Raw genomic sequence first — 26,408 nt, forward strand, 5'->3', positions numbered from 1 at the left:
CACCCTCACCCTCTCCCCCTCACCCTCTCCCCCTCACCCTCTCCCCCTCACCCTCTCCCCCTCACCCTCTCTCCCTCACCCTCTCCCCCTCACCCCCTCACCCTCTCCCCCTCTCCCCCTCTCCCCCTCCCCCTCTCCCCCTCACCCTCTCCCCCTCACCCTCTCCCCCTCACCCTCTCCCCCTCACCCTCTCCCCCTCACCCTCTCCCCCTCACCCTCTCCCCCTCACCCTCTCCCCCTCACCCTCATCCTCACTCTCTCCCCCTCACCCTCTCCCCCTCACCCTCCCCCTCTCCCCCTCTCCTCCTCTCCCCCTCTCCCCCTCCCCCTCTCCTCCTCTCCCCCTCTCCCCCTCCCCCTCCCACCCTCACCCCCTCACCCCCTCACCCTCACCCCCTCACCCTCACCCTCCTCACCCTCACCCTCCTCACCCTTCCCCTCCTCACCCTTCCCCTCCTCACCCTTCCCCTCCTCACCCTCCCCCTCCTCACCCTCACCCTCCTCACCCTCACCCTCCTCACCCTCACCCTCCTCACCCTCACCCTCACCCCCCTCACCCCCTCACCCTCCCCCTCACTCTCCCCCCTCACACCCTCACCCGCTCACCCTCTCCCCCTGAACCCCTCACCTGCTCACCCTCTCACCCTCACCCGCTCACCCTCCCCCTCACCCCCTCATCATCACCCCATCCCACTCACACCCTCACCACCCCCTCACTCTCACCCCCTCACCCTCACCCTCTCCGCCTCACCCCCCTCTCCCCCTCGCCCCCCTCTCCCCCTCGCCCCCCTCTCCCCCTCGCCCCCCTCTCCCCCTCGCCCCCCTCTCCCCCTCGCCCCCCTCTCCCCCTCGCCCCCCTCTCCCCCTCGCCCCCCTCTCCCCCTCGCCCCCCTCTCCCCCTCTCCCCCTCGCCCCCCTCTCCCCCTCGCCCCCCTCTCCCCCTCGCCCCCCTCGCCCCCCTCGCCCCCTCTCCCCCTCGCCCCCCTCTCCCCCTCGCCGCCCTCTCCCCCTCGCCCCCCTCTGCGCCTCCCCCTCGCCCCCCTCTGCGCCTCCCCCTCGCCCCCCTCTGCGCCTCCCCCTCGCCCCCCTCTGCGCCTCCCCGTCGCCCCCCTCTGCGCCTCCCCCTCGCCCCCCTCTGCGCCTCCCCCTCGCCCCCCTCTGCGCCTCCCCCTCGCCCCCCTCTGCGCCTCCCCCTCGCCCCCCTCTGCGCCTCCCCCTCGCCCCCCTCTGCGCCTCCCCCTCGCCCCCCTCTGCCCCTCCCCCTCGCCCCCCTCTGCCCCTCCCCCTCGCCCCCCTCTGCCCCTCCCCCTCGCCCCCCTCTGCCCCTCCCCCTCACCCCCCTCTGCCCCTCCCCCTCGCCCCCCTCTGCCCCTCCCCCTCGCCCCCCTCTGCCCCTCCCCCTCGCCCCCCTCTGCCCCTCCCCCTCGCCCCCCTCTGCCCCTCCCCCTCGCCCCCCTCTGCGCCTCCCCCTCGCCCCCCTCTGCGCCTCCCCCTCGCCCCCCTCTGCGCCTCCCCCTCGCCCCCCTCTGCCCCTCCCCCTCGCCCCCCTCTGCGCCTCCCCCTCGCCCCCCTCTGCGCCTCCCCCTCGCCCCCCTCTGCGCATCCCCCTCGCCCCCCTCTGCCCCTCCCCCTCGCCCCCCCTCTGCCCCTCCCCCTCGCCCCCCTCTGCCCCTCCCCCTCGCCCCCCTCTGCGCCTCCCCCTCGCCCCCCTCTGCGCCTCCCCCTCGCCCCCCTCTGCGCCTCCCCCTCGCCCCCCTCTGCCCCTCCCCCTCGCCCCCCTCTGCGCCTCCCCCTCGCCCCCCTCTGCGCCTCCCCCTCGCCCCCCTCTGCGCCTCCCCCTCGCCCCCCTCTGGGCCTCCCCCTCGCCCCCCTCTGCGCCTCCCCCTCGCCCCCCTCTGCGCCTCCCCCTCGCCCCCCTCTGCGCCTCCCCCTCGCCCCCCTCTGCGCCTCCCCCTCGCCCCCCTCTGCGCCCTCCCCCTCGCCCCCCTCTGCGCCCTCCCCCTCGCCCCCCTCTGCGCCCTCCCCCTCGCCCCCCTCTGCGCCCTCCCCCTCGCCCCCCTCTGCGCCCTCCCCCTCGCCCCCCTCTGCGCCCTCCCCCTCGCCCCCCTCTGCGCCCTCCCCCTCGCCCCCCTCTGCGCCTCCCCCTCGCCCCCCTCCGCCTCCCCCTCGCCCCCCTCTGCGCCTCCCCCTCGCCCCCCTCTGCGCCTCCCCCTCGCCCCCCTCTGCGCCTCCCCCTCGCCCCCCTCTGCGCCTCCCCCTCGCCCCCCTCTGCGCCTCCCCCTCGCCCCCCTCTGCGCCTCCCCCTCGCCCCCCTCTGCGCCTCCCCCTCGCCCCCCTCTGCGCCTCCCCCTCGCCCCCCCCTCTGCGCCTCCCCCTCGCCCCCCTCTGCGCCTCCCCCTCTGCCAGCCCTGGTGGTCTTTCTCACCTCCCCCACCCACTAATGCCTGCCCTTCTGCCCCACAACACCTATCTCCCCCTGCCCTTGACCCACCCATCTCTCTCTCAATGTTTGAGTAAGGTCGTGAGTGGCTTTGTATGATTTAAAATCTTCTTCCTTTTTTTAAAAAAAAAAGCAAAATCCTCTGAAGGGCTGGAAATCCTTAGCAAACTCTGGAGAGGGAACTGGCACTGCCTCATCTTCCCAGTGATCACCCCAGGTCTAGGATGGGCCTCCCAGTCTACAACTAGTGTTAAAATACCTGCCTCTTTATCCCATGCAAGGGAAGGGTGCGGACTGCTCTGAAAATAGTCTGTGCATTCTCTCCATGCGTGCTGATTGTAGCATTTTTCCAGAATTTGTTCTGTTTTTGCTTAGAAGTATGGGAGGAACAGGCGTTACTTTTAAATGGTTCTAGACCTGGTCTGGAGTTGAATTTTGGAATTGAAGAACGTGCTGGACGTCCATAGCAGGTCATTCAGCACCATTATAAAGGCAGCTCATAGAATCTTGCGACTGATCTGTAATTTCTGATTTGCCATTTGCAATTTTCTTTATTTGTGCATCATAGATCTGACTTTACAGTTTTAAACCCCACTAATTCACATGAGTACACAATGTGCTAAATAACAAAATAAAAACAGAAAATGCTGGAAGTGCACAGCATGCCTTCTGAAAGTAGGAAAGACACATTGAAATTTGTGGGTTTTTTTTTGCAGTTATTTAACTTGCAGTATTTTAAAATAAGTTCCTGTTTTGTGATCACTAATCTTGATGGAGCAGATGAGACCAATTAGAGGATACAGAGTTGCTGACTACTTAAACTGGTATTCGATCCATTGAAATACAAATTTATCATCTGACTAAACTGTTTGCCATGATATCGAATGTACAGTCCTGGAATGGTGTCAAAATATTCAGGTTTTATTGTGTCGACTGAGAGGTTCAAAACAAAGTGGCATAATCTTAAAATTAGAGCCAGGCTGTTCAGGGAAATCTGGAAACACTTTTTCAGACAAAGGGTAACTAAGTCTGGTATTCTTCTGTAAAAGGTCATGGATGCTGGTTTATATGAAATTTAAGACTGAGACCAATAGAATTTTGTTAGATGAAGATATCGAGAAATGGAGTGAAGGCAGGTAGATGGGATTGAAGTACAGATCAGGCGTGGCCTAATAGAATCATGAAATGGGTACAATTGACTGAGTGGCCTCCTGTTGCTATGAGGCTGCCTTGGCATTGCAGATTATATTGGGAGCTACTCTATGAATAGGGACTGCTGTATTAAATGAAGTGCAGTACTTAAAGTGCATCAGGTTAATATTTCAAGGGGATTGAAATAGGCTAGAATAAATCCCTGCCCACCATTTGTGGCCAGTCAGAACCGTAGGTACAAAGCTGCTGTCAAACTGGAAATTGTTGTAGTCGAGTATTTTGGGACACAAGTATTTTAGGAGCCAGTTGCTTCAAATAAATGCTGCCTGAGTTACTTCTGTTTGTATATCTTCAGAGATCAGGTGTTTTGGTTGTGTCTCAACCTCATTTTTACTGTGTTATGGCCTTTGCTTCTAAGGGCACCAGAAAGTAAAAAAACTTTGCTATATCAATCACTTTCCCTATGTGCTACGGAAGCTAACTGTGTATAGCTTTTTACATCATGCACTACGTGTTATTTTTGGTACAAGAGCGTAGTGGTTATTGATATTGGAGTAGCAACCTGGGAGTTGAGATTCCAGCATGGCAAATTGTGAAATTTGAATTCCATCAAGCTGATAATTTGCATGAGAAAGATGATGAATTGACAAATCTATTGTTTTCTCATTCCCTAAACAGCTTGGTCTGCTTGTGACCCTAATCCCACCCTTCGTGGTTAATTGATAATGCCCTCTGACATGACCTGGCAATCCACTCTATTTCAGGGCAAATAAATATGACCACCTTGTCTTGAAAATGGTTTTAAAAAAAGCCTAGTGGATACTTTAGCATTCTTGTGTTGGCATGCATGTTTTAAACAATTCAGGCCAGAGGATACAAGCTGCTGCTTTCTGTCGTTTTGAGCGTAGGTTTGGGCCTGTTCAAGAAGCGGTTTATCTTGTGAATGTCTTACCAAAATGTCAGTCATGTCTCAGTTGGTAGCACTCTCAACTCCTGAGTCAAGGTTGTGAGGCTGCAATCCCCCTCCCCCCGTACTGAGGGAGTGCTGGACTGCCCCTTGGACAGTGCATTGGTGTCCTAAAGAAATAATTGAAAATTATTTATTTCTCAATCGACATCATAAACAGATTACCTGGTCGTCATCAAATTGCTATTTGTGGAAGCTTGCTGTGTGCAAATTGGCTCTGTCGTTTCCTGCATTACAACAGTGACTTGAAGTTTAAAAGTACTTCACTGGTCAAAACCATGCTGTTCTGAAGCTCATGGTATGTTATTACTTAGTTTGTATTCTGGCCTTGGATTTGGTTGGTAATTTGAGTTTGCATTTGGGATTGTTTCATACTCTATTTTTGGAATAGGAATAGATCTTGACCAGCTTGAATGCATAATGCATGAAGAAATGGATGTGGGACTCTGCAATATTTTTCACCTTGTATGTGTAGGCATTGTTTCAATTTATAGACTGAAATCAGTATAACCTTAATGCAATCCATTAGGAGGAAGAAATTCCTTGCAATTTTATTTGAATGGGAGAGTGCAAGTCCAATACAAAAATCAAAACAGATTGCTTAAGCAATGTTTGAATGAGATTTTTGGTCAGTGGTGGTCTTTTGAGTTTCCTGAAGTGGTTGGACTGGTTCATAGCAGAGTTAGGAAGATGACTGGAAATGTATGGATAAAACTTCGGGAAGTGGAGGAGACGAACAGGTTGGCAAAACTAATAATCTCATGGTGATGAGAGATGAGCGCTTTCATAAACAGTATGTTTGGAGTACTTTTGAGATGACTGATTTTAAAGTGAGAGATATTGTCTAATCATTTTCTTTCAGTTCAAGAGTAAAGTTTTTCACATGTACCAATGAAAATGAGATTTGAATCAGTTGTTAAACGCAGTGTTACTGTGATATATGTTCCATTAGCTTGGCAAGTTAAATGCAGAAGGCTCTTGGCAATGTGGAGCAGTCTCCACAACTGGTCACTGAGCTGGTGATTGGTTAGAACATTCTTGCTAATTTGCTTTTTATTACTAAAATCATTCCACCTTGTAGTTTTCTAAGCGATTGTTTAACTGTGAAAATTTCTTCTATTTTGCTGAGCAAGTTGCAACAGCAAGAACCTGCATTTGTGTAGCGCCTTTAATATAATGGAATGTCTCGAGGTGCTTTGCAGGGACGTTATGGAACAAAAATTGACGAGCCACATAAGGAGATAATAGGCTAGAATGCCAAAAGCTTGGTCAAAGGCTATAAGGAGTGTTTTAGAGGAGGAAATAGAGGCAGATTTACACAGGGAAGGAGTTCCAGGGCTCAGAGTCTAGTGCAGCCATCAATGGTGGAGTGAATAAAATTGGAATTGTTCAATAGGCCAGAATTTGTGGAATGCAGAGATCTGGGGATTGGGGGAAGGGGATTGCTATAAGGCCGAGGAAGATTAGAAATCGGAAAAGGTGAGGCCAGGAAGCAATTTACCTCAATTTTGTACTTCTCGTCCTTTCATTGCTTAACCAGAAGCCAGTGTGGAATAGCGTGCACAGTGCTGATGGGTGGACGGAACTTGGTGTGAGTTGAGACATGAGCAGCAGAGTTTTGAATGACTTCAAGATTGTGGATGGTAGATCATGCAAGACTGGACAGGAGTGTGTTGGAATGATTGTCTAAAGGTAGCAAGGCATGAGTAAGGGTTTCAGCCTTAAACTGAGGCAGCATTGAAGTGGGCGATGTTATGGAGCTGGAAATAGGTGGCCTTAATGCTGTGGATATGTGGTAGGATGTTCATCTTCACGTCGTACATAACACCAAGGTTACGGATCATGTGGTTCAGCCAGAGAGAGGGGTAGACAGGGGATAGTGCATATGAACCAAAGCAATGGCTTCTGTATTCCACTATTTAATTGGAGGAAATTTCTGCTCATCTGGTGTTGGTATGAAATCTGCAATATTCTGATGTAGCCTCTATTGTTCATACTACAGATCAACTCTCAACCATTTGACTGTCAGTACACTTTTGCTGGTCTGACTGCTGATCTGCAAAAATTTAAATTGTGCTTCCATGATAGCACAGTTTATGCTCATTATTGAACATAGACATTGAACCTCACTACCTCACTGACCTGGAGGTGGCTTGCGTTATAATTTGGAAAGCAACTTGGTCATGTGTAGCTGTTAACTTTTTAACGTATTCTAACAATACTATACTAATTGAGTTTCAGTAAGTTAGGGTCAGCTAAGTTTCTGTGAAAAAAGTACGTGAACCACGAGGCAATCTTACAGCTTCCGAAAATAGTTACAGCCATGATGGTTTCTGGGAAGAAAAACAAAGATTGAATGTAATTTCAGCACAGCTACACACAACCTTCAATCTAAAATGCATAAAGTGCTATTCTTGGCTCTTAGAAAAGTACTGTTTGCTAAATGCACTGAAATCCATATCATCCAGTTTACTAATACTGTAGCTGAAAATGTTTATAATTTTCAGAAATTATATATTTTTTGGACTTGACTCGCTTCTAAATAAATCTCTTTCTGGAAGGGATGCTGGCATCTGTACAATTTGTAATCAGGCATGGAGATAGTGGGTAGAGGAGGGAGGGGAGAACCTGGGATCCGGTTTCATTGAGCTGGCCCTGGGTGCCTCCTGGTATTTGGCTTTATGATTAGTAAGAAAATACTGTATACCTCTAATATCAGTAAAAAAATTAAGTAAGATGGATGGAGAAAACACAGTAAACAGGGAAGATTCATTTTAGTGCAGTTACCAATATTAAAGTTGGTGTAAGCCCTGAAGGAATCCAGTAACAGCCACAATAGTAGCCATTAGTTTTCAAGTAGTATCATAAAGTGATACAAGAACTGAGGTTATACCCATCAGGAAAGATTGAACAAGCTTGGGCTCTTTTCTGTAGAAAAGAGAAAATCTGGTAGAGGCCTTTTAAATAGTTTGATAATGTAGATGTAGAGAGGTTTCCACTAGTGGGTGAGGCCGTAAACAATAGCATGGATCTGTTGGGCCAAAAGGCATTATAAACTCTTTGTAATTTATCTTTAAATCAGTTTGAGCTCTTGCTCTGAGCCCTTAAAAGACTATTTCCCTTTATAAACATTGGAAGCAATTCATGTTTGAACTGCACAACATATATGCACTCCAGCATGCTAACTGCAACAATGATGGACTTTCACATCCTGCTCTTGTGACACTGCACCACATGATGGAACTATTCCCTGATGCTTTTTATTAATCGTACAAAAGTGACTGCAAAATTATTTCCCATTCATATTGGAATGTGATGCGCTTAATCTTAAAATAGTAAATAGAAAATTGAATCTATACATTACACCCATTATTTGCACGTTGTGAAATTATTTTGATCTTTAATGAATTTGACACAAACTGATACCCTCTATCTTTCTCAGTAAAGAACTACTCAGCTAGACTTATACAGCAGAGCTGCATTATATAAAGATCTGTCTGCACACTGTAGGAGGCAAAAGAATTAACCTCTCATTAAGCGAGCATCTCAGTCACAATAGCATCTAATGACTTTACACTTTTTTACTGTAGTGTGATTCCATATACTGGAAAAATATATTAAGGATCAAACTTGCCATTTCCTGAGCCAAAGTTTGACAGCAAATTGCTTGCGTGATTTTAAAAGTCTAGTTTTCTGTGGCATAAGGTGTAATACCACGAATGGTGGAAATCTGAAATAAGAACAGAATGCTGGAAATCCTCAGCAGGTCTGGCTGTCTGGCTGCAACTGTCTAGAGAGAAACAAAGTAAGTGTTTCAGGTCGATGACCTTTTGTCAAAATTGTATTTTTTTCTCTGTCCACAGGTGCTGTCATACCTGCTCACCATTTACCACCATTTTCTATTTTTATTACAGTTTTCTGTTATATGGTTCTAAGAGTTCATTTACTACTGGCTGTGTGAAATTTGATCTCAATACTTCCAAACTGAGTTCTATAATACAGAGGAAAAATCATCAGAATAAGTGTGTCCTGTTATGTAATGAATGTAGAGTGGAAAATTCTGAAATCAATGAAGTTGATAACCAGTAGCTCCCAATACTGTAGGTTCTGCTCTACGATATTCCTGAGCATAAAGATATGCTCGCAGAATGATCTGTGACCCTGGAAACCTGGCTGTTCTTCACGAAGGATACTGTCATCTTCTGCTTTCAGTCTGCTGAAGAACACTGTGCTGAAGACCTTGACAGGTAGTGACAGCAGTGTTATGCTCCTCCAGTTGTTGTGGTCACTCAGGTTCCCTTTCTTGGGCAATTTGATGATTACTTCTCGCCTCCAGTTTTCCGAGACGACTACCATAGTCCAGATCTTGATGAACAGGTCCGTGAGTTGTGATGGTGTTCTTGCCATGTTTCGAAAGCTCTGCTGGTATCTTGACGATTCCGGGTGCATTTTTGTTCTTCAGGGTCTTGGTGCCTCTTTAGACCTTTGATCTGGCAATTTCCCCTGGTTGACATTCAGCTGCTGAAATGTGGTACTGTCATCGAACTCTGATGTGCAGCTGGGGCTGGGTTGATTGAGGAACTCCCAGAGGTGTCCCACCCACCCTGCCTCCGGCTCCTCATTCGTCAGTAGCATTCTGCCGTCCTTGCCCTTGATAGGTGCAGTGTTGTGTTTTTTGGAAAAAATATACTTTATTCATAAAATATCTGAAAGAACATTACAGAATGTATAAGTGGCCATCACAAAAAGTGCAATCATATTCAACTTTTACACATGGATCACGAGGTGCTTCAATACAATTAATGAATATTACAGACATTTCAATATGGCCATTACAGTCAAACAGTGCAATGGTATTGAAGTTATCGGCATACATCATGTTGCACTCTGAGGTGCTTCAATACAATTGTAATACATTTAGTATTCATTACATAACTTTATTGTGAGTCGTACGGCCAGAGGGGTCTATACAATTCCCAGCCCCTCGGTGCCCTATGGCAGAAAGGTCTTAGACAGTGACCTTTCCCCATTGGTGTTGCTTTTTGTACCAGTCAGTTCCCGTGCAGCCCTGTACTGTGTTTTGGAGTCATTCTGATTTGCTGCTGCTTGTGCCCCCCTGCCTTTTAAACTCAGTGTTGCTATTAATGTATGGCAGTTTGTCCCCTTGTGTTGGGAAAATATTGTACCTACAAGGAAAGCTTGCAACTATTTAGCGCCTATCTCAATCTCAGGATATCCCGAAGTACTTTGTAGCTAATGAAACATTTGTAGTCACTGTTGTAATGTGGGGACTTGATGGCCAAGTCCGCACACCTGGTAGTAGAATTCCCCAAAACAGAAATAAAAATACCTGGAAAAACTCAGCAGGTCTGGCAGCATCTGCGGGGAGGAACACAGTTAACGTTTCGAGTCCGTATGACTCTTCAACAGAACCAGTAGAATTCCCCTGCTGCTCTTTGAAATTGTGTTTATGATCTTTTATGTCTACCTGGTAGTTAGTGTGACATTTTTTTTAAGTGCCATAAAAATGTTCCCTGCACAGTTAATAAAGTATGAAAAAACGACTGGCAGCTCCATCCAGTGATCCCAGGCTTTTCCTTTGGTAGCCTTCCGTCTTGTGAGATGATTGGTGGCCAGCTCTGTTAAACATGGCCAGGTATGACTCTGGAGCCCCACTGTGCCATAGTAACCCCTGCTGCATTTGCTGCAGATGAAAACAGTGGGCTGAGGAGGTGGTCCTAAGCTAGAAACCTAGAGTGAAATTGAGAACTTGCTATATGGAAATATGTGCATTTCCAGGGTGGGGGCAAAATTGTTCCTGATGAAGATATGAAGTGTGTTTGAGATTTACTGAGCAAAGGAAATGCTTGTAGGTAATATTGTTATCTGCTGTCTCTAGTCTGTTAAACTTGGTAATTTGTGGTTTTATTTCAGTTAATTAATTGTCAGTAGCAAAGGGTTTTTTAAGGATTACTTCCTTTTGGTCACAATTCAAGGGGCAACCAGCATTTACATTGGCGATTTGAAGTACATGTAGCAATGTGTTAATGCATCAGTGTACTAGGCTGTCACAAGATATGCTTTATGAAGCCAAAAGTATGGTAGAAATACACTGATGATCTTAAAAATTTCATGCAGAACTGATTTTTGAGGGTCAGTATTCTGATTTGCGTTAGCCCTTGTGTGATTCTCACAAGGGGACTTTCCCTCGTGAGTTATCAACAGATTTTTTTTTGGAAACACTGAACTGTATTGTGTGGTCATGAAAGGCTGCATTTTTTCTGAATTAGTAGCCTATTCAAGGTCAACTATTTGACATATCCATCATACTTTCCTATTATAACATAACACTTTGTCCTACAGCATTTTAAGCTTCTGTTTTCAATTAAACCATGAACTGGAGAATTCATTCAATGAATATTACTGTTTTGTTGATCCCTCCTAACTTGGCATGTGCCCTCTTTGTAGCCCCCATTTGTATATTTAAAAACATTATTCTGAAAATGTCATTGCTGTGGTTTTGATAGCCAAGTATAAATGGTATGGATGTCTTTTTAAAATGCTGTATAATTTTAGGATATAAAAATGTGTCAGAAATTTTAAATATTTGACGAGTTCAGGTCTGAGTGAAAAAATATTGAAAGATGGGGATATAAATAGATGAGGTGACCAGATCCAGTGTTCTCTGGCTGCCAGGAATTGCCAGAATGATGGTGTAGAAATTAAGCATCATTCTTTGATATTACTAGATGAAAGAAATAGTGTCCTCTGTTCTACCCCTGTTACCATCTTCTAGCAGTGCTGAGGCTAGGACCTCTGGAACAGAACTATGTATCATTATACTGTGCAAATTGAAAGGCAGCTTGTTTTATATGGTTGTCTCATGAACTCCTTTATCTTTGTGTTAGATTGGTTCCTTACTGAGAGTGTTTCTATTACACGCATCTGCTCTGAAGTTTTAGGATTTCAGATAAAGTTTGAAAGCAGGCTGTTGCTGCCAAAATACTGAATTTTTTTGGTAAACTTCTAATTGAAGCCAATGCAGCTGACATTTGCTTATGAGGATTGCAGCCTAAATTATAAGGGTTGTTTCCCTCTTCATGGACCAGTTTTTTTTAAAAAAAAATAACTTTTCTGAAGTTATTTATGGTAAAACTCAAGTTTGTTTCAGACTTGAGTATTCCATTTTCAAAAGTGATTTTTTTTTAGCTTGTGCCTTAGTTAGTTGCCTTCTCTCTCTATCTTGTGTGCATTTGGTGAGTTGTAAACAGCAATTTGCAATTATAAACAGAAAATGCTGAAAATACTCAGGTCAGGCAGCATCTGTAGAGAGAGAAAACTTAAGGTTTCAAGTTGATGACTTTTCATCAGTTCTGATGAAAGGTCATTGACCTGAAACATTAACTCTGTTTCTCTCTCCACAGATGCTGCCGAACCTGAGTATTTCTAGCATTTTCTGTTTCTATTTCAGATTTCCAGTATCAACAATATTTTGATGTTCCATGAGTATTCTTTGCATTTGGGCACTGCAGTGAGAAACATTGATTCTGAAGGAATTGCAACAAAAGGATGGGCTAGAAATCCTACTGTTCTCTTTTGAGACATCACTGAAAGATTTTGTTTAACCAGTTGATCTATTCGCACAATGTAACTAAGTTCAGTACAAGTGTATAAACTGAAGAGATGAGAAATGGGAGCAGGAGTAGGTCATTTGGCCCGTTGAACCTGTTTCACCATTCAAACAGATCATGGCTGATCATCTACCTCTTATGCCATTTTCCCCACTATCCCCATATCCCTTGATGTCATTAATATCCACAAATCTATCAATTTCTGTCTTGAACATACTCGATGACTGAGCTTCCACAGCTCTCGGGTAGAGAATTCCAAAGAATTCACCTCCCTCTGAGTGAAGAAATTCCTCCTCATCTCAAATCTTAAATGGCTGCCCCTTATTCTGAGAATCTGTTCCCTGGTTCTAGACTCACCAGCCAGGGGAAACATCCTATTCACATCCACCCTGTAAGAATTTTGAGCTTCAGTGAGATCACCTCTCATTCTTAGAAACCCTAGAGAATGTAGGCCCCGTTTCCTCAATCTCTACTCAAGAAACAATCCCACCATCCCAGGAGTTAGTCTGGTGAACCTCCGTTGCAGTTCCTCTATGGCAAATACATGGAGTAATCAACTTGTAACTTCATATGCAAAGTTTTGGCACAAGTGGTTAGTATGAATGACTTAGAGCAGCAGTCCTTAAAAGTTATAACAGTTTGAGTTTTGTGAGCATTCTCTTTTATTCAGTCTATTCTTTATTTATTCATAGGATGTGGGTGTTGTTGGCTAGGCCAGCATTTATGGCCCATCCCTAATTGCCCTTGCTCAGAGGTCATTTCAGAATCAACTGCATTGCTGTGGGTCTGGAGTTACATGTAGGCCAGACAAGGTAAGTACAGTAGATTTCCTTTCCCAAAGGACATTCGTGAACCAGATGGGTTTTTACAACAACCAGCAGTGGTTTCGTGGCCATCATCAGACTTTTAATTCCAAGTTTTTATTGAATTCAGATTTCACCATGTGCCATGGTGGGGTTACCCTCGGTCTCTGGAATACTAGTCAGTAACAATATCGCTATGCCACCGCTTCTCCTTTGATTTGGGCCAGTGTATCTGGTTCTAGCCATGCCACCAGTGCTCTACAGCACAAGGCTACCAATGGCATTGTTGGCAATATTGTTTTAAAATAATTTGAACAGAAATGTAGTAGGATGATATTATAAATCTAGGAAGGACTCTTATCAGTGGTGTATGTTAATGAGTCTTGTCCTGAGCTCAATAACCTACAAGTCATATCGTAGCGCCATCATCATTCATGTTCAAACAAAAATCTACTTGAAAAATTGCCCAGAATGGTCACATTAGAGCTAGTAATCGGATCTTGGGAATATGGATAAGAATTCCTTTGAGCGTATCTCTTTGCATTCAATAAAAGATCACAATTTTTTTATCTCTGTACCCAATGCTACAATTTCAGATCTCACTGAGTGTTTCAATCAGGTTAGTAACAAAATAGCAATTTCATGAATTGACTTTCCTTTGAATTAAAGCCAACAACTTTTGTGTCTGTCATAACCATGGAACTCATGGTTATTGCATGTATTGTGCAGGGGAACATCTCCATTGAGGCTAAGAAAATTTATATCAGTAGAAAATTGCTCAGAAGAAAGAAGACTCAGCAAAACTGATATAATGGGCCATTTGGCACCGGACCTCATTACTGCCTTGGTCCAAACACAGACAAAAGAGCTGAATTTGAGAGGTGAAGTGAAAGTGAATTCCTTTCTCAGCATCTGGCCATATGTGACATCCAGAACCTGTAGTAAAATTGAAGTCAATGGGAATGGAGTACGGAGGGGAGAAACTCTCCGCTCATTAGAGTCGTACCTAGCACAGATGAAAATGGTTGTGGATGTTGGAAGCCAACCATTCCAGCCCTCAGGTGTCACTGCAGGAGTTCCTAGGGCAGTATCCTTGACCCAACCATCTTCAGTTGCTTCATCAATGACCTCCCCTCCAACATAATGTTGGAAATGGGGAATGTTGGCTGATGGTTGCACAGTGTTCAGTACCATTCATGACTTGGATACTGAAGCAGTTATGCCTGCATGCAGCAAGGCCTGGACAACATTTGGCTTGGGCTGACAAGTGGCAAATGACATTTGCGCAACATGTGCCAGGCAAAAACAATCTCCAACAGCAGAAAATCTGACCATCTCCCCATGACATTCAGTGGCATTACCGTCGCTGAATTCCCCCACTATCAACATCTCGGGAGTCACCATGGACCAGGATCTGAACTGGACCAGAATCCAAACTGGACCAGCCATATAAATAATGTGGCTACAAGAGCAGGTCAGAGGAATTCTGTGGAATGTAACTTGTCTGTCTTATCAAAGCCTGTCCACCATCTGCCGGGCACAGGTCAGGAGTCTGGTGGAATACTCTATTCTCCTGGATGAGTGCAGTTCCATCAACACAGGGAGGTCGACACCATCCAGGGCAAAGCAGCCTGCTTGATCGTCACCCAATCCACCACCTTAAACATTCACTGCTTCCACCACTAGTGCATAATGGCAGCAGCATGTGCCATCTGCATGATGCACTGCAGCCACTCTCTAAGGTTCCTTTGACAGCACCTTTCAAACCCACAGCCCTTACCGCCTGTAAGGACAAGGATAGCAGATGCATGGGAACACCTGCAAGTTCCCCTCCAAGTCTCACACCACCTGATTTGGAACTATATCACTTCCTTCCCTGTTGCTGGGTCAAAATGCTGGAACTCCCTAACAGCCATTTGAACTGCAGCAGATTGTGGTTCACTGCATCCTTCTTGACAGCAATTACAGATGTGCAATAAATGCTGGCCTTGTCAGCGACACCACATCCCAAGAGTGAAGTTTAAAGAATAATCTTTGAGAATTCAGTGTGGTATACTGGTGGGGGAGGGGTGGCGAGTGAGAAAGCTGCACTGCATTTAATGCAGTTTGATAATTTGTAACTTGGAAGAAAGTCTTTCCTAGATTTCTTAATGCAAAGTTGGTGCATGGAATTTCTAAATTGACAAAGGAAAATGACAAATTGAGAAACAAACAGTGAAGATATGATGGAAAGCCTACCATGTATTTCCAGCCCAGAGGGCCTGAGAGTAAAGATTTAGTTGAGTTCAAAAATCCTCCTCCTTATTCTTACCAAAATATGCCACCTCACCCTATATTGAAGTTAATTTGCCAATCACGTGCCCATTTTGCAAGTTTGTTTGTCATCCTGTTTTGTTGTGGTCCTTTTCTCGTTAAAAGATACTAAATTTGGTGTCACCCACACATTTTGAAATGTTGATTCAGAAATCTGAAGTGCAATCATTTTTGTAAATGATGAATAAGTGTCTCATGCCTGTAGAACACCACTTCCCTCATTTTGTCAGTTTGAGTACCTTTAACCCTTACAGTTTTCTGTTTTGTAGCCAGCTTGTTGTTCATTCCATTCTGCTACTTGTCGCCTTACTCCATATGTTGTGACCTTAACCATGAGTTTACTTTATGATGCCTTATCAAAGATTTTTTGGAAATCCAAATATATTTTACTGCGTTACCTTTCTACCACTTCTTTACTTAAAAGAAAATTAGTCAAGCATGACTTTTTCATTTGAAATTCCTGCTGACTTAAATTTTCAGTTTCTAGATGTTTTTCTGCCACCACTTTGAATAGGGATTCCATTATCTTTCCTGCCATCAATGTGTAGCTACTGCAATTGTCTGTAGTTCCCTGGACTTGTTCTACCTTTTTTAAACATAGAGATCACATTAGCTATCATCCATTCCACTGGCACTATTCCCTTTTCTATATGACGCCCCTGCTATTTCTTCCCTAACTCTTAATATGTATGGGTGCATTCTGGACCAGAGGTTTTAAGGGGGTCACTTAAGTTTGATTAGTTTATCAATTATCTATTAGTACTCTGGGTTGTATATCTCTCACACACACCCTCTCTCTCACGCACACACACACACACCCTCTCTCACACACACACACACCCCCTCTCACACACACACACACCCCCTCTCACACACACACACACCCTCTCTCACACACACACACACACACCCTCTCTCTCACACACACACCCTCTCTCTCTCTCTCACACACACCCTCTCTCTCTCTCTCACACACACCCTCTCTCTCTCACACACACACCCTCTCTCTCTCACACACACACACCCTCACACACACACACACACACCCTCTCACACACACACCCTCTCTCTCTCTCTCACACACACCCTCTCTCTCTCACACACACACCTCTCTCACACACACACCTTCTCTCTCACACACACACCCTCTCTCACACACACACCCTCTCTCTCACACACACCCTCTCTCTCACACACACACCCTCTCACACACACACCCCCTCTCTCACTCACACACACACACACACACACCCTCTCTCTCTCTCTCACGCACGCACACCCTCTCTCTCTCTCTCTCACGCACGCACACCCTCTCTCTCTCATGCACGCACACCCTCTCTCTCTCTCGCACTTTGCTTGCAACAAAGTTTCTGCATCCTGGCTAATCTACAGAGCCAAGAACATCTTAATGTTTTATAATGAAGTCCTGAGGTCAGAGGTGAGTTTGGAGGTATTGAAAGTTCAAATCTTCCATTAATTATATAGTTTAAAATATTCAATTTTGATTGAAATGAGGATATGATATTTGTGGTGACTTGTCTAGCGGTGACCATATTTAATACAATATATATGAATGGATGTGTCTTACAATACAATGTTGTACACACTTGAAACATGCATCATGTGGTAGCTTTAGTACTGTAGATAAAAATGTTACTTCAAGGCTTGTCTTTCAGTCAGTAAACTTTACTGAAGACTGCTGAGCTACAACTGTGTATTAAGTTTTCGTATGGCCTGCAACCAAGTAAAGATCACAAAGATGATTTCTGGGTATAATGAGCTCTGTAGTGGAGCAGCATTTTTATCTTGCCGTTCGAATATCAGATTTGAAGTTGATAATTCTGTTCCTAATCTGAAAGTTACTGATTATATGTGTGACTGATCTGTTTTTAGGCATGATAAATGAAATTGTTGATGATTTGTGAAAGTGTTTGGATTTAGTTTTGCCACATTCACCAAGACCTGCAGGACTGGAAGAACTTGATCAGAGGCCTGGACGCTACAAAAAAAACATTCATGTCAGTGGATTGTCAGCTGATTAGCATCTTCACTCTTACTCTTGAGAGTTTTGCTTCAAAAGAGTAATTGGGCTTGCCAGTTGCATGCGGTAGATCGAGGTATTTTCTTTGGAACACCCCTATCTGAGCAAAAAGTAGGACCAAGACAGCTGAAAGGTGGATGCAATGGACGAGTGAAGCAGAGGGAAATGCGCAAGAACTTGGAAATCAGATGACTGACAATGAACTGTGACATAGGAACAGAAATAGGCCATTTAGCCCCTTGAGCCTCTTCTGCCATTCAATGAAATCGTGGCTGATCTATGATCTACGATCTGCTATCTTTAACAAAAATATATCGATCTCAGGTTTAAAGTTAATAATTGGTCTTGCCAATAATGCTGTTTGAGGAAAAGAATTCCAATCTTTTGCTGTCCTTGTGTATAGGAGTGTTTCGCAGCTTCACTCTTGAGAGATCTGGCTCTAATATTTGGACTATGAGCAATCAGTAGAAATAGTCTCTATCAGTTCACCACATAGCTTGAAAGCTTTGATTAAATCATCCCATATACTTCTAAATTCCAGGGGAATACAATCCTTGTTTGTGTAATCTCCTTGTAATTTAACTCTTGGTGTCTATTATTCAAGTGAATCTATACAAAAGACCCCCAGGGTCAGTGTATCCTTCCTAAGGTGTGGTGCCCAAAACTGAACACTCTATTCCAGGGGCTTTGTATAGCTGTAACATAATATCTACCCCCTTATATTCTAGTCCTTTATATTAAAAGACCTTTTTGATTTTTCAATTATATTCCATACCTGTCCATGACATTTTAATGATCTATGTACCTGGATCCTTGCCATTCCCAGTGTTTTACCATTTAGAAAATCCCCTGTTTTATCCATAGTAGAAGACCCTTGTGTTTGCTGATGTTAAAAACCCATTTGCCATAGTTTAGCCCATTCACTTAATCTGATAAATATCTCTTTGTAATTTTATGCTTCCGCTTGCACTGTTTACAATGCTGTCCACTTTTGCATCAGAAAACTTTGCTGTGACTTTCTTGTCATCTAAATCGTTAATAAATGCAATGAAGTTGAAGCCCCAGCACAGATTCTAGTGGCACACTCTAGTCACATCCTGCCATTTAAGAGTACCTGCTCATCATCTGTCTCCTGTCGCTCAGCCAATTTCCTAACCAGGTCAATAATTTGCCTTTAATTCCGTGAACTTCAACATTGGCTAGCAGCTTTTTATGAGAAACTTTACTGAATGCCTTCTGTAAATCCGTCTAAATAACACCCATAGACAAGTCTATCAGGTTAGTCAGCAGGACCTAGCCATTAGAAATACATGCTGACTCTCTGATCAGCTGAAGCTGGGTCTGACACACACTCGACATAATCAACAAAAGAACTGGCCAGGCCCAACTTGTGTGTAGAGATGGGAAATAAACATCCAGGGCTCAACGCATGCACAGAAATAGGTTAAAAACAGAAACCTGGGACAAAACGCCTGAGCCAGGAGGTGGGACAAAAACCCGGATTAGGGACGATCTTGGAAAATCCAGAATGGCTGGCCACCTTGGTAGAGAGAGAAACAAGTTAACATTTCGGGTCAATAACCTTTCATCAGAACTGGGAAAAGTTAGATGTGTGGTCGGTTTTTTAAAGAAAGGGAAAGACGGAGAATGGAGGAAAAGAACAAAAGGGAAAATCTGTGATAGGGTAGAAGGCAGCAGAGATTAAATGACGAGAGTGGGTGATGCAAGGCCAGAGAGTGATGATGGACAAGTAAAGAGTCAAAAGATGAGCCCAGAGGATTTGTTGGCAGAAGGATGAACAGCTGCTGTTCAAAAGCCAAAGCGCAACAAAAATTAGTTTTCTGTTTTTATTTGTAAAATGTAGAGTTGTATCGTTTCAAAATTACAAGGAAGAGGAAATAACGATCTTAGTCTTCTGGCAAGCTTGCATTCTTTTGAAGTAATGGAGAAAGTTGAGGATAATGCAGTTGATGTGTATATATGGACTTTCAAAAGGTGTTTGACAGAGTGCCATGCAATAGACTTGTTAACAAAATTCAAGCCCATGGGATCTAAGGGACAGTAAACAGTGGTGCTGGTAAATGGTTATTTTCTTGGACTGGAGGGAAGTATACAGTGGTTCCCTGCAGTCAGTATTAGGACCATTGCTTTTTTTTGATGTACATTTATGCCCTATATACCCTAGTCCAGGAGTAAGGATGTCTTGCTGCAATTGTATAGAGTCTCGGTGAGACTGGAGTATTGTCTACAGTTTTGTTCTCCTTACATAAAGAAAGATGCACTGACCATAGAGAGTGCAATGGACGTTCACCAGACTAATCCCGGGGATGGCGGGATTGCCCTTTGAGGAAAGATTGAGGAGACTGGGCCTGTATTTTCGAGAGTTTAGAAAATGAGGGGTGATTTCATTGAAGTGTACAAAGTTCTTACAGGGGTTTAAAGGGTCGATGCAGGAAAGATGCTTCCTCTGCAAGGAGTCGAGAACCAGGGGACAGTCTTAGATTAAACCATTTAGGACTGAGATGAAGAATTTCTTCGGTCAGAGGGTGGTGAACCTTTGGAATTCTCTACCCCGGAGGGTTGTGGAGGCTCAGTCATTGAGAGTGTTCAAAGCAGGGGTCAATAAATTTCTAGATACCAGTGACGTTAAGGGATTTGGGGTAGTATGGCAAGGCATCGAGGTAGATCAGCCATGATCTTGTTAAATAGCGGAGCAGGCTCAAGGGGCCAAATGACTTACTCCTCCTTTGTTCCTGTGAATAAGATCTTTATTAGTCAGCAAATCAGATTTTCCAGATATAAAGAACCCAAGACAGTATTTGAGGAAGAGCATGGAGCTCTCTGGTATCTTGTCCAATGTTCCTCATTCATACATCACCGCCAAAAAGGGATCAACTGGTCATTCCTCCCATTTGCAGTTTGTGGGACAGTGTGCTAAATGGCAGGTACATTTATCAATGTAACAGTGGTATCACACAGAATTAATTACTTTTGGGTGTGTTATTCTGCTACGTAAATGCAAGTGTTTTTGTATTAGTGCGATGTGTGAAGTGAGAAAGGGCTTCTTCAAAAACAGAAACACCATTAAAGTCGATATTTTTTAGATGCCTGCAGCTATAAAACAGCCAGTACCAGGTGTTGTCGGTAATTGTTTTACTATGGGGAATGTGTGCGGTCAGCCTGAATGTTGAGGCACAGCTGGTCTGCTGTGCATGTACCTAATGCTGAGGAAAATCATGAAATTGTCTGAACCGTCTTCTGAAAATGAGTATTGGATTATACAGTAGTCTGGTTACCTTTCATTTAGAATGCAAAACATTTATAGTTTTGTTAATTTGTACATTTCTATTAACTGTACCCTTCATATTGGCTTCGTTGTATGGATCTTTTTGATAAAGCATACCCCTGTATGCTTTGCAATGAGAGGGTGAATTGGGGTTGTTGCCAGCTTTAGGTAAACATTTTTGTTTGCATCAGTGACCAGACTCCACTTGAATTGGTGCTGACTGGACACTATTTAGCCAGCATATCCACAGTTCCTACCTTTGTTTTGATTTCGTGGTATGCAGTTACCCTGAAACTTATTCTTTCAAAATTACAGAAAAATACTGCTATGGTCCTGGGGAAATCCTGCATTGCACATCAAATTTCAATCTATAAATTGAGTAATCGGTTTAAAGAATACAAAGCAGTCAAGATGACCGTCTCAATGACGGTTTCCAATTGCACCAAGGACATGATCTTTGGAAAGTTGTGCGGCTTTTAAGAACTATTCTTGAAGTTTTGTGGTTTAGGAAATGAAGTTTGCTACTAGCCTGAGCTTGCCCCTCAACCTGATGCAATGCCTTGTTCCTTTTTTTTAAACAATGGATTAAGTGTAACTCAGTGTGGGTAAGTGAGTCTCCTGAATTACTTGCCAAACTTGCTGTTGTCAGTACAAGGCAAAATAATCAATCAATTATGATGCTCTGGTGACTGAAAGCTGACACGTGCCTCCTGTTTGGATGCTGCCTGCCAGAATCAAAACAAAACTCCTGTTCTACATGCTTAGTTGAGAGATGCATTATAATGTAAGTAGGTCAGAGTGCCTTTATCAGATTGCTGGAGCATGCGGCTGACAATTTGTTATCCAGAGATTTTTATAGAGCTGCCTTTAATTTCAACAGTTGATTATGCTTTCACTGAATAGTGGCCCTGGGCACGTGTTCCATGTTCATAAAATTGCATAATTGTGAAGCGTTTATTTTTTGAATTTTGAAACTTTGTATTTTATCTGATAACATTAGCAACATGTTTCAGTTGCTTGTTATGTATCCCAACGTTTTGAAGGGCTTGAGTGTTTATATCTCTGTCGATATATTTCTCCTCCATTTCAGTTCTGGTAATATCTGAACATCTTGCAGACTTTTATTTGTGAATGGAGATGGGGACAGGAACAAAAGCCCTGCTGTTGGTTTCAACTATCGTTGAGTTCCACTTTACATTAGTTATAGTGTTAAAATGACATTTTTTCCCATTTTGTGATGTAGTGCAGAGTTAACTTGATCAGGGCACTTTTACTATGGTGGTTTGAAAGGGAGATTTTTAATTAATTATATCCTTTTTTTAAGAACATGCTAAAGATTAAGACATTCTTTGCTCATCAGTATAGTGCAGGCAGTGTTTACTCCCCATATGTATCCCACCCTGTTCTAACTGATGAAATGTGCTTTTGTAATAATGCGTGAATGTCATTGATGGGCTGAACTTTTTTTAATGTGACAGCTGGCCTCTTAAAATCCAAACTTAAACTGCGGCAATATAAATGGACCTTAGCTGCCCAGATTAGCTGACTGATCTTCACTTTTTCTTTGTCATGGAGCAGCAATTATTTTACAAATTCTTGTATCATATTCAGTATGATTTGAGCACAATCTCAGAATTGGGTGTAGTCGCATAATCAAAAGAATATTATGTAAATTAAATGGTTGAAGTTGAACTTCTTGAGCAGAGCAGCCAGCATGATTCTAAAGATAGTCTTTCAGACTTGGTTGAGACCACACGCAGTAAATAGATGGCTCAAAATTATACAGAGTAGTTACTCTAATTCTAGACATCAATCATGGATGAATGGCAAATGAAATGTATAAGTTGTCACACTGGATGTTTTAAATTGTCCTATGGCGACAACTAACCTGGAGTAACTGATGTTAACCTGTGACAGACTTGTTAATGTAGTTGAGTTGTTTGGGGGGTGGGGGGGAAGTAATTTATACAATGGGGATACAAATTGACTGACTTTATGCAAATCAGTGAGCTTTGTAAAAGCTTATAATTAAGAGAATATAGATCAGTAAACTGATGCTGTGTTTGTCTTCTGGAAAGCTTTAATTTTAGAAAATTCTCTTGCAGTCTTTTTCAGAAATCAGGGAGTTTAACACTTAACCATGCCACTGTAAAAGCTGCAGCACTCTGCACATTATCATTTGGATTTAATTTTTTTTATTCATTCATTGGATGTGATTTATTGCCCATTATTCATAGGGTAGTTAAGAGTCAACCACATTGCTGTGGGTCCAGAGTCACATGTAGGCCAGACCAGGTAAGGACAGTGGATTTCCTTCCCTAAAGGGCATAAGTGAACCAAGTAGGTTTTTTTTTACAAAAATCGACAATGGTTTCATGGTCGTTAGACTTTTAATTCCAAATTTTTATTGAATTCAAATCCTACCATCTACCGTAGTGCGATTTGAACTCAGGTCCCCAGAGAATTACCCTGGGTCTCTGAATTACTCGCCCAACGACAATACCACTATGCCATCACCATTGCCTAATGAGCATGGGTGTGAAAAGTGAATGGATGTCTAATAATCTTGTTGGGAATATTGTAATAAACGAGACTATTAAAATCAACAGATTCAAAACTTCAGAGCAGATAAACGTTCCAGGATTTAGATGTTTCAGGCAGGATAGAGAGGGATGTAGAAGAGGTGGGAGAGTTGCACTGCTGGTTAAGGAGAATATCACAGCTGTACGACAGGAGGACACCTCGGAGGGCTCATGCAGCGAGGCAATATGGGTAGAGCTCTGGAATAGGAAGGGTGCAGTCACAATGTTGGGGGTTTACTATAGGCCTCCCAATTGCTGGCAGGAGATTGAGGAACAGCTATGTAGGCAGATTTTGGAAAGATGTAAAAGCAATAGGGTTGTTGTGGTGGGTGATTTTAACTTTCCCTATATTGACTGGGAATCACTTAGCGCTAGGGGTTTGGATGGTGCAGAATTTGTAAGGTGCATCCAGGAGGGCTTCCTGAGACAATATGTAGATAGTCCAGCTAGGGAAGGGGCAATACTGGACCTGGTATTAGGGAATGAACCCGGCCAGGTGGTCGAAGTTTCAGTAGGGGAGCATTTCGGAAAAAGTGACCATAATTCAGTAAGTTTCAAAGTACTGGTGGATAAGGATAACAGGAGTCCTCGGGTTAAGGTGCTTAATTGGAGGAAGGCTAATTATAACAATGTTAGGCAGGAACTGAGGAATCTAGACTGGAGGCGGATGTTTGAGGGCAAATCAACAACTGATGTGGGGGGCTTTCGAATGTCAGTTGATAAGAATTCAGGACCAGCATGTTCCTGCTGGGATGAAGGATAAGCATGGCAAGTTTCAGGAACCTTGGATAACGAAGGATATTGTGAGATTAGTCAAAAAGAAAAGGGAAGCATTCGTAAGGGGTAGAAGGCTGGGAACAGATGAAGCCCGTGGAGAATATAAAGAAAGTAGGAAGAAACTTAAGCAAGGAGTCAGGAGGGCTAAAAGGGGTCATAAAATGTCATGGGCAACCAGGATTAAGGAAAATCCCAAGGCCTTTTATACATATGTAAAAAGCAAGAGGGTAGCCAGGGAAGGAATAGGCCCACTCAGGGACAGAGGTGGGAATCTGTGTTGAGCCAGAAGAAATGGGAGAGATACTAAATGAGTACTTCTCATCAGTATTCACCAAAGGGAAAGACTTAGTGGTCGATTTGTCTAGGGAAAAGTGTGTAGATAGCCTGGATCATGTTGAGATCAAAAAAGAGGTGTTAGGCGTCTTGAAGAATATTTAAGGAGGATAAGTCCCCATGGCCAGATGGGATCTACCCCAGAGTACTGAGGGAGGCAAGGGAGGAGATTGCTGGGGACTTGACAGAAATCTTTGTCTCCTCACTGGCTATGGGTGAGGACCCAGAAGACTGGAGAATGGCCAATGTTGTTCCATTGTTTAAGAAGGGTAGCAGGGATAATCCAGGAAATTACAGGCCAGTAAGCGTTATGTCAGCGGTAAGGAAATTATTGGGGAAGATTCTTCGTGACAGGATTTACTACCGTTTGGAAGCAAATGGGCGTATTAGTGAGAGGCATCATGGTTTTGTGAAGGGGAGGTCGTGTCTCACTAACTTGATCGAGTTTTTGGAGGAAGTGACAAAGATGATCGACGATGGAAGGGCAGTGGATGTTATCTACATGGATTTCAGTAAGGCCTTTGACAGGGTCCCTCATGGCAGACAGGTACAGAAGGTAACGTCGCACGGGATCACAGATGAGCTGGCAAGATGGATACAGAATTGGCTTGGTCATAGAAGATAGAGGGTAGCAGTGGAAGGGTGCTTTTCTGAATGGAGAGCTGTGTTTAGTGGTGTTCCACGGGGATCAGTGCTGGGACCTTTGCTGTTTGTAGTATACGTAAATGATTTGGAGGAAAATGTAACTGGGCTAATTAGTAAGTTTGCAGACGACACTATGGTTGGAGGAGTTGCAGATAGTGAAGAGGATTGTCAAAGGATACAACGGGATATAGATCGGTTGGAGACTTGGGCGGAGAAATGGCAGATGGAGTTTAATCCGGACAAATGCAAGGTAATGCATTTTGGAAGGTCTAATACAGGTAGGAATTATACAGTAAATGGCAGAATCCTTAAGTGCATCGATGGGCAGAGGGATCTGGGTGTACAGGTCCACAGGTGACTGAAAGTGGCAACGCAGGTGGATAAGGTAGTCAGGAAGGCATATGGCATGCTTGCCTTCATCGGCAGGTATTTTATTGAGTATAAAAGCTGGGAAGTCATGCTGCAGCTGTATAAAACCTTGGTTAGGCCACACTTGGAATATTGCGTGCAATTCTGGTCGTCACATTACCAGAAGGAGGTTTACCAGGATGCTGCCTGGTCTGGAGGTATGAGGAGAGGTTGGAGAAACTCGGACTCGCTAGAGCGATGGAGATTGAGGGGCGACTTGATAGAAGTTTACAAAATTATGAGTGGCATGGACAGAGTAGATAGTCAGAAGCTTTTTCCCAGGGTGGAAGAGTCAATTACTAGGGGACATAGATTTAAGGTGAGAGGAGAAAACTTTAGAGGAGATGTGCGGGGCAAGTTTTTTACGCAGAGGGTAGTGAGTGTCTGGAATTCGCTGCCAGAGGAGGTGGTGGAAGCAGGTATGATAGTGGTGTTTAATAGGCAGCTTGACAAATACATGAATAGGATGGGATTAGAGGGATACGGACCCCGGAAGTGCAAAATGTTTTAGTTTGACAGGCAATATTATTGGCGCAGGCTTGGAGGGCTGAAGAGCCTGTTCCTGTGCTGTACTTTTCTTTGTTCTAACTCAGTATGCTGGCTTTTACTCAAGTCATATAGTCATGGAATGTTACAACATAGGAGACCATTTGGCCCATTTGTACCTGGGAGAGCTATCCAGTTGGTCTCATACCCTGCTCTTTTCTAAAATAACACAAAATGCTGGAAATATTCAGGTCTCACAGCATCTACGGAAAGAGAAATAGTTATGTTTTAGATTTGTGACCTTTCATTGGAACAGTTACTTCAAATTTCCAGAGCATTTTGCTCTGCTCTTCCCCAAATCCTAACCCTCCCAAGTATGTATTCAATTCCCTTTTGAAGACTGCCATTGAATTTGATTCTGCCACCCTTTTTGGCAGTACATTTCCAGATCGCCATAACTCTCAGCTTAATTTTTTTTTCCTTAAGTCGTCTCTGTTTCTTTTGCCTATTATCTTAATTCTTGGTCCTCTGGTTACCAAACTTT

At 44.2% G+C, this 26,408-nt stretch overlaps 1 protein-coding gene across 10 annotated transcripts in view; it reads left to right on the forward strand.

Annotated features, from left to right (window-relative positions):
• The window catches only part of ppfibp1b (PPFIA binding protein 1b), a 151,040-nt gene that overhangs the window by 3,716 nt on the left and 120,916 nt on the right, over window positions 1-26,408 (forward strand). For 4 of the 10 annotated variants that reach the window (XM_078567689.1, XM_078567692.1, XM_078567693.1 and 1 more), the window contains exon 1: window positions 8,678-8,806. The exons of 4 other annotated variants lie outside the window; for them this stretch is intronic. The gene's annotated coding sequence lies outside the window, so the exon portion shown is untranslated. Of the gene's footprint in view, window positions 1-8,677; window positions 8,807-21,230; window positions 21,418-26,408 lie in introns of those variants that run through there. 2 more of the 10 variants (XM_078567691.1, XM_078567696.1) reach the window with 1 other exon arrangement.

This window comes from Cetorhinus maximus, chromosome 22 (genome assembly GCF_964194155.1).
Source record: "Cetorhinus maximus chromosome 22, sCetMax3.hap1.1, whole genome shotgun sequence".
In the NCBI taxonomy this organism is placed as follows: domain Eukaryota; kingdom Metazoa; phylum Chordata; class Chondrichthyes; order Lamniformes; family Cetorhinidae; genus Cetorhinus; species Cetorhinus maximus.